A 9,026-nucleotide genomic window follows, 5' to 3' on the forward strand; every position below is an offset into this window, starting at 1 on the left:
TCAGTTGAGTGTTGTTATTTGTGCAGTGTTCCTTTAAAATATATTATCACTTACTTTTTGAGAGTTCCTCTTTGATCTAATATCCCCTACGTCTTCTTCTAAATTGTTTCCCTTATGAAATAATTAATTTCATTGAAAAGTTCCTGTTTTGGCTACTAAAGGTTTCTGCCTAGCTCACAACTACAATTTGCTTATTTGCTTTTAAACGTTTTTCAAATTCCATGCATGTCTATGAACACAAGGAAATGTAAAATTTGAAATGTTCATTTCTGGCTATATGAAATGTAGGGTTCATGCTAGTGTTTATTCAGCCACTACAATAAAGCAGAGCTACTTAAATATCTGAGGGAAGTCGCTCAAAGGACTTTTCCACCTTCAGCTTACTTTATTGGCTTGTACATGTCATCCTGAAAGTTTGATTAAATATATTAATCATACTTGCCAACTCTCCCGGATTGTCCGGGAGACTCCCGCATTTTGCGAGAGTCTCCCGGACGAGTGTGGCAATCTCCCTGATAGGACGTGGGAAAAATTCAGCCCCCGCTGTAAAATGACGCGATTTGCGTCATTCCGTCACGGGGGCGGGGTCAAAATGACGTGATTTCGCCGCCCCGCCCCCTGCACGCCCACGTCCCAGCCGGCATCTCCCGGAAAAAGAAAAATAAAGGTTGGCAAGTATGATATTAATACTGACAATCCATATTTCTGATCTGTGTCTATTAATACTAGAGATGGTCACTGACCCCCGTGTTTTGGTTTTGGATTCGGTTTTGGATCTGGATTACCTTCGTGTTTTGGTTTTGCAAAACCGCCCTTGCGTGTTTTGGTTTTGGTTTTGTTTGGTTTTGTTTGGCTATTTTTGAAAAAAATACAATTTTCTTGGTCTAAAATAACCTAATTTAGTGCTCCACCAGTTTCTTAGATAAGTGAGGTAATTCTAAAGCTAATAAATTCTGAAAAAGACAGTTTAATCCCTGGTAGGCCGTCCTTAATTCGAACACTTGTCTGCAAATTATACAGACAAACCTGGTTGTCTGTTTCTTTGTTTTTTCCGTGGCGCGACCTGTGGGGAGATAAGATAGGGAGGGAGAGAGGGGGGAGGGGAAAAAGAGGGAGAACAGGCGAGACAGTATACACGAATTCGGCCGTCAGGTGGCTCTTCTAGAGTGGGAGATGTTTATAGCTCCTTTTGCAGTATTGTTTATAGCTGTTTTGCCTTGTTTATAGCTCTAGTGCCGTGTATACTGGGGCGAATATATGGGTATGCAGAGTAGTAAACTTTTGGGGGTGGGCCGGGCAGTGGGATTACGGTGCCCGGTTCCAAGCTGCTTCGGTAAGAGCTCTGCAGTAAATCTGCTAATTATTGCCTAAACTTGCTTCTTCTAGAATAGTATAGTGTGTGGCTGGAGGGTGAGGGGGTGCTGCAAGTTTTTAAATTAAATATAAATTTGGTTGTGTTCCCTTATAAAAGGGAGAAGCGGTGTGTGTCCGCCGGGACGAAACGCGTTGGTTTGAACTACCCTACAACACCTATCTACACAGAAGTGCTTGCCTCCCGTTGAAGCTCCACAAAGCATCAAGACCCCAGGAGAAAGCAACTCCACACTGCAAGCAGGAACCTCACAAGCGGAGAATCAACCCCTGCAGTGGAACGCACAGGCGCCTGTGCGTTCCAGACGAAAACCGGAAGTGAGGCGTCTGGAGCGCTCCTGCGTTCCAAGAACACAGAAAGGAAGCCGCTGGGCCACAGCCACCCCGACCGCTCGTCCAGCGCTACGATCCAGAATCTGGAGCAGCAGCCAACCTGCTCACCCAAGGTATCCTATACACAAAACTGCTCTTTTTAGAGCTTTACAGCAAAACGCTAATACATTGTTACCCATCCACCTAAGCATCTACATAGCACCCACAACACAACACTTTCCTGTAAAACTTTAAACTCCCCACATAATTCCCCCCCTTATCTACCTAAACATAATAGTCTTAAAATACACACACCGCTTCTCCCTTTTATAAGGTAACACAACCAAATTTATATTTAATTTAAAAGCTTGCAGCACCCCCTCACCCTCCAGCCACACACTATACTATTCTAGAAGAAGCAAGTTTAGGCAATAATTAGCAGATTTACTGCAGAGCTCTTACCGAAGCAGCTTGGAACCGGGCACCGTAATCCCACTGCCCGGCCCACCCCCAAGAGTTTACTACTCTGCATACCCATATAGTCGCCCCAGTATACACGGCACTAGAGCTATAAACAAGGCAAAACAGCTATAAACAATACTGCAAAAGGAGCTATGAACATCTCCCACTCTAGAAGAGCCACCTGACGGCCGAATTCGTGTATACTGTCTCGCCTGTTCTCCCTCTTTTTCCCCTCCCCCCTCTCTCCCTCCCTATCTTATCTCCCCACGGGTCGCGCCACGGAAAAAACAAAGAAACAACCAACAAAAACCGGAACTGGAACATCCGGAACATCCGTCAAGGCAGCACCAACCCTCATAACAACGAAACAAAGCGCAAACGTCCCAGGTAAGCCCTCCCAAAAGGGTCCCTACCACCCACTCCAAAACCTGGTTGTCTACCTCCTCCATCTTTGATTATTGGCAATGTGGCCATCGTCTTTGGGTGTATATTACACCCTCCACTTGTAGTTGAATATTAAAAAAAGCAGCCTGCACAGACTGTGGAACTAGAGAGTAAAATTAAATGGACCACGGTAGTTTGGTGGCTATCTATGCCCCCCCGCCCTCCACTTGTAGTGGAATATAAAAAAAAGCAGCCTGCACAGACTGTGGAACTAGAAAGTTAAATTAAATGGGCCACGGTCGTTTGGTGGCTATCTATGCCCCCCCCGCCCTCCACTTGTAGTTGAATAGAAAAAAAGCAGCCTGCACAGACTGTGGAACTAGAAAGTAAAATTAAATGGACCATGGTAGTTTTGTGGCTATCTATGCCTTCCCCGCCCTCCACTTGTAGTTGAATATAAAAAAAGCAGCCTGCACAGGCTGGCCTTCAAATATACAAAGAAATGGACAAAGGCAGTTTGGTATCTGTCTGCATCAGATCCCCTCTCCACTAGGAGTAAAATAGAAAACTATTCAGCCATTATATAATCTAGAATATAAATAGAAATTGAGAAAGGCAATTTGGTATATGTCTGCATCATAATCATCAACATCCTCATTAGCGCCCTCGTCACCTCCACAAATCTCCCCGTCATCCTCTTCTATTTCCAAAGTGTCATCCTCACTTGGTGTATCACCGGCTTCACTCGGGCTGTTCAGGCACACATCAACAGAACTGTTGAAAGGGCCCTTTTTTATGGGTACACTAACAGAATGCTAACGATTAGACATCCCACTGTTGGATGGACTCTCCACAGGGATTGGTGTCATTTCTGATTCAGAGCAAACATTATCCTCTAATGTCTTACTGTTATCTTGCAGCTCGGCTTTGACGCGTAACAGTAGTTGTGGACCACTTGTAGGCTCTGCAACATTTTTGGATCTGCCACTAATAGCCAAAGGTGAAGGCTTCATTCTCTCTTTGCCACTGCATGTGTAGAATGGCATGTTAGCAATTATTTTTTTATCGGCACTTAACTTTTGCTCAGTAACACTTCTTTTTCGCTTCAACACAGTAAATTTTTTTGGGGTTTTGGTTTTTTGGACTGATTTTGAAACACTGTGTAGTTTGACATCGCCTTGTCCAGATGATGTACTGGGAACACTAACATCAGGACTGGTGACAGAACCTGGTTGCTCATTCTGATCATATGTGGACTGCTTTAAATCCATTCTGAGCGCAAAGCACTTGTAGTGGTAACAATTATTTGGTAAGATACTGCTGACAAATATGACTTTTGACAGCCAGAAATATTTATGCACAATTATGGGGGACATCCCAAAAGCACTGAGAAGTGCTAACAATTAGTTGGTAGATACTGCTGACAGATTTGACTTTTGATAGCCAGAAATATTTATGCACAATTATGGGGGACACCCCAAAAGCACTGGGGAGTGCCAAATATTAACAAAAAATAATAAACCTCTATCCTCTCTTCTCTAGCGATTTTTGTTAAAGCGATTGCAAGACGAATATTGGATTCTCTGTCCCTGCTCTAATCAGCCTGTGACTACACCCTGCTCTCTCCCTCTGTCAAATGGCGATGGATTGCTGTAGAGGCGTGTATTTATAATGTTAAGGTATCGCGAGAACCGAGCCCCGAGATCTGATGACGTCACAATGACGTTTCGGCCTTGATTTGGATTCGGAACGGGCGGGAGAGTACCGAGCTACTCAGCTCGGTACTCGGATACCCAAAGTTCGGGTGGGTTCGGTTTTCGGAGAACCGGATCCGCCCATCTCTAATTAATACCTGCAAATAGCTCTCCAGGAGCAAATATTTAATTTGTTTTGTACTCCATGTGCCACCAGATATCACTGTGATGTCCGGCTGCAGACTCTTCCTCTTAATACGATACTGAAATCCTCAATTATTTTTGCCTAAGACTTCAGCATAGACATACCCATGGAGTGTCTTCCCGGGGTAAATGTATCAAGCTGCAAGTTTCCGGAGGGTTTTAAAGTGGAGATATTGCCTATAGCAACCAATCAGATTCTAGCTATCTTTTAGTAAAATGTACTAAATAAATAACTAGAATATGATTGCTATAGGCAACATCTCCTCTTTTCAGACCCGCCGGAAACTCGCATCTTGATACATTTACCCCAGCGGACTGTTCCAGAGGCACTTCGAAGCATGTAGCACACAATTAAATCTCCCACATTAGTCTATATTCTAGGCTAGACTTACTATTCATTTTCTGCACATGATCTATTTTATCACGCTACTATACCATTGTTATACTTAAACTAAGAACTTTTATTGTATGCAATTGTTATACAATAATATTTCTATTTAATAGTTTAATGAAATAATAGTTTAAAGTATTAACAGTAACAACCTAATAGACAATAATCTTTTTTCTATTTCTTAGTTTCCCATTTTATTTACGGTAATTTGAGTGCAATAGTAATCTAGTTCTATATATCCAAAAGAGAGTTAGGCAACATATAACTCTCCAGTTACAATTGAACTACAAGCCCAAGGGGTGTTTCAAGTTACCCGATTTCTAAAGTAAATATTTAAACATATAGGGGGGAATTCAATTCAGCTGCGCTCAACAGGGCGTTAATTCTATTACCGTTAATACGGTAATTATAACCCTGATCCTGCTTGCGTCTCCCTGAGCTGCAAGCAAAAACCAGTGTTAAATATTACCGTATTAACGGTAATAGTGCACACTATTACTGTAATATCGGTAATAGTGCGCAGGCCACGTTACTTTCGGGAAGTATCGCGGCCTATTGAATTCCCCCTATAGGGGCTGAGTCATTAAGGAGAGCAAAGCATAAAAAAGGAGCACGTTTGCACCTGGGCAAAACCATGATGCATTGGATGGGGAGGAAAATTAAAATGTGGAGACAGATTTATAGTTGGGATAGGGCAAGTCTTAAATCAACTTTAAATTTCAGTGTAAAAATAAAGCAAGTATTTATGTGTTACATGAAAAAGCAAACAGTATTTTCTTTACATGCAAAATAATAAACTAATTTGCACCCCTTACATTGTAACATGGTTTATTCACAAGAAGATTTAATCATTTTTTTGCTTAGCTATCCTTAATGACTAAGGCCCTAAGGGCCTCAGATACAGTTGGAAATATGTGCATTTACATGGTTAAGTTGAGTTGCACATATCTCATATTTGCCAACTTTTAAATAGTGAAGTCAGGGAGATTGCAGACAGGGGACGTGGTGCAGTCAATCGCGTCATTTTGGCCCCGCCCCTGCAATGGAAGCATCATTTTTGTTGCAGGGACAAAATGACGCAATTGACCACGAATCGCGTCATTTTGGAGACCTTCCTGGATTTCGTGAGTCTCCCGAACATTCTGGGAGAGTTAGCAAGTATGACATATCTTATGATACATGCAACTCAGTATAGTATGTTAAATGCATCTGCATGAAGATACGTTTAAAGAGTAGAAATATGCTTCATAAAGCAAGATTCTAAACAGAAGATCCCATGCATACTGTGTGTTTTAAACTTTTTTTCCTTTTAAATCCTATTAAAGTCTATGGTGAAGTAATTTATTAGTAACCTAGTGCATGTCCAAACAAGCATTTTTAGGAACATAAGGTGGGAAAACTGCTGGATCAATGATATGAAGAATAAATTGATGCTGCCAATTATTCCGGATGGATAGCAATAAAATAGGTGGCTTAATGATAACAGCAAGAAAATAGTGTCAATGTGTCTTTCTCATGGTCCCTTTCTCACATCACTGCTGTCTGTGGGGATAGCATAGGAGGTAAAGAATATAGATCCACTCCGCTATGTCCCAAACGGTTTGCTAGAGGCGCGTTCTGCTTGGAAAGCACCACAAGACAACACCTGTGTGAATAAACTCTGTGAGGTGTCCAAAGTCATCTAAAATGCTAGTAAAATATATTTATGCCTCTATGGACAAGTACTTCATACAGTTCAGTGTATCTACAGTGTAGGTGCTAATACTGCATTGCATGAGAGTCATAATGTCATGTTGTAGCAATCCATAAGTTCGAATATCAGTTTCATAAAACAAGTAATACTGATCTAGTGATAGTGAATTAGAAATCATTTGACAATTATATCAATATTTAAACACTATAAAACTTATCTTCCTGGTTCTGTGTTTCCCACTTTATAAACATGACTTATCATACATGCTGGGAACCATATATCCAATACATTTAATCAATACATTTGTATTTAGATTTCCAGAATACCACATTTACTGCAATTGGCCGAGTTGCTCTGTTGCAGAAACAGATATAAAATCTTACCTGTAATCCTAATGCAGCTATGTACACAATCCCATACACAATCCCAAGCTAAAGCATGTGTTGTGTCCTGATCCTTCCAGAAAACATCTCCGATGTTCAGCATTTATAAGGCCACCCAATTAGATTAAATGGTTTTCTTATTCAGATTTGAGAACAATTTTATCTTAAATCTGGGGAAGACTGAGCCTCTTATCATTTACATAGCCTGGCACTTTGATTAGTGATAGACACTACAGATTAGCAATGAGTAAGAATTTTCATTTTTTCCAGTCCTTTCTTGTACTGGAAGGAACTAAAATTCATCATTTATAAAAACACAGGACAAGTTACAGATGCTGGGCCTGTTTAATTAAGGAAAGTTAAGTAAAATATTGAGTAAGTAGTCTCCTGGACAAATCCATGTTTCAATGCAAGGGGTGCAAATTAGTTTTCTATTTTGCACATAAGTTAAATACTGTCTGGTTTTTTTCAGGTAACACACAAATACTTTTTACAGATGTCCTAAACCTGATTTTTAATCTAAATATTTAAACATTAAGGACCTCATTAGACTTGGTAAAATGTTTGGTGCAAAAATGGCACATTTACATGGCTATGTGGAATTGCACATATCATACATGCAACTCAGCATAGTATGTTAAATGCATCTGCATGAAGATACATTTAAATCAAATCAAAATATTCTTCAAAAAGGCAACATTTTTTACAAAAGATCCCATGCATACTGTATGTTTCAAACTTTTTTCCTTTTAGATCCTATTAAAGTGTTTGGGGAAGTACTGTATTAGTAACCTAGTGCATGTCCAATAAGCATTTTTAGGAACACAAGATGGGAAAACTGCTGGATGAATAATATGCAACAAATTGATGCTGCCAAGTATTCCGGGTGAATAGCAATGAACTAGGTGGCTCAATAATAACAGCAAGAAAATAGTGTCAATGTGTCTTTCTCATGGTCCCTTTCTCACATCACTGCTGTCTGTGGGGATAGCATAGGAGGTAGAGAATATAGATCCACTACACTATGTCCCAAACGGTTTGCTAGAGGCTCGTTCTGCTTGGAAAGCACCACAAGACAACACCTGTGTGAATAAACCTTGTGAGGTGTCCAAAATCCTCTAAAATAATAATAAAATATATTATGCCTGTATGGACAAGTCCTTCATACATTTCAGTGTATCTACAGTGTAGGTGTTAATACTGCATTGCATGAGAGTCATAATGTTGTGTTGCAGCAATGCATAAGTTCAAATATCAGTTACATAAAACAAGTAATACTGATCTAGCCATAGTTACACTATGAAACATAAACACTATAAAACGTATCATCCTGGTTCTGTATTTCCCACTTTATAAACATGACTTTTCATACATTCTGGGAACCATATATCCAATACATTTAATTCTATTGTCACAATAAAATACATTTGTGTTTAGATTTCCAGAATACCACATTTAGTGCAATTGGCCGAGTTATTCTGTTGCAGGAACAGATATAAAATCTTACCTGTAATCCTAATGCAGCTCTGGTGCCATACACAATCCCAAAATAAAGCATGTGTTGTGTCCTGATCCTTCCAGAAAATATCTCCAATGTTCAGCATCTATAAAGCCACCCAATTGGATTAAATTGTTTACTTATTCAGATTTGAGACCAATTTTATCTTAAGCCTGGGGGCAACCGAGCCTCTTATCATTTGCATAGTATGGCCCTTTGATCAGTGATAGACACTACAGATAAGTAATGATGTGCAAGTAGTTTCCCTTATTCCAGAAAAATCATCATTTATAAAAACACAAAATTCAGGACAAGTTGCAGATGCTAAGTCTATAGAAAAACCAGCAACTATTTCCAACATTACATACAACAAAAAATGTATACATTCTTGTAAATGAAATCTGTCCAGAACTACATTATGCATATTGTCTTTTATAGAGGGGTATAATTGTCTCAGACAGGCACCAGCCAGATGTACACACAGTTTACTAAACAAAAGAATAAAAGGAGGTTGCTGTAGATTACAAACTCTAAGCAGTCAAGGTTGCTCATTATCTCTTTGCATTGATAAGTGACTCTATTTTCTGTACTCAGTAGGATACTGGTTCTGGCTTTGTTTACCTGTAAGACCACA

Source organism: Mixophyes fleayi, chromosome 4 (genome assembly GCF_038048845.1).
Source record: "Mixophyes fleayi isolate aMixFle1 chromosome 4, aMixFle1.hap1, whole genome shotgun sequence".
In the NCBI taxonomy this organism is placed as follows: Eukaryota; Metazoa; Chordata; class Amphibia; order Anura; family Limnodynastidae; genus Mixophyes; species Mixophyes fleayi.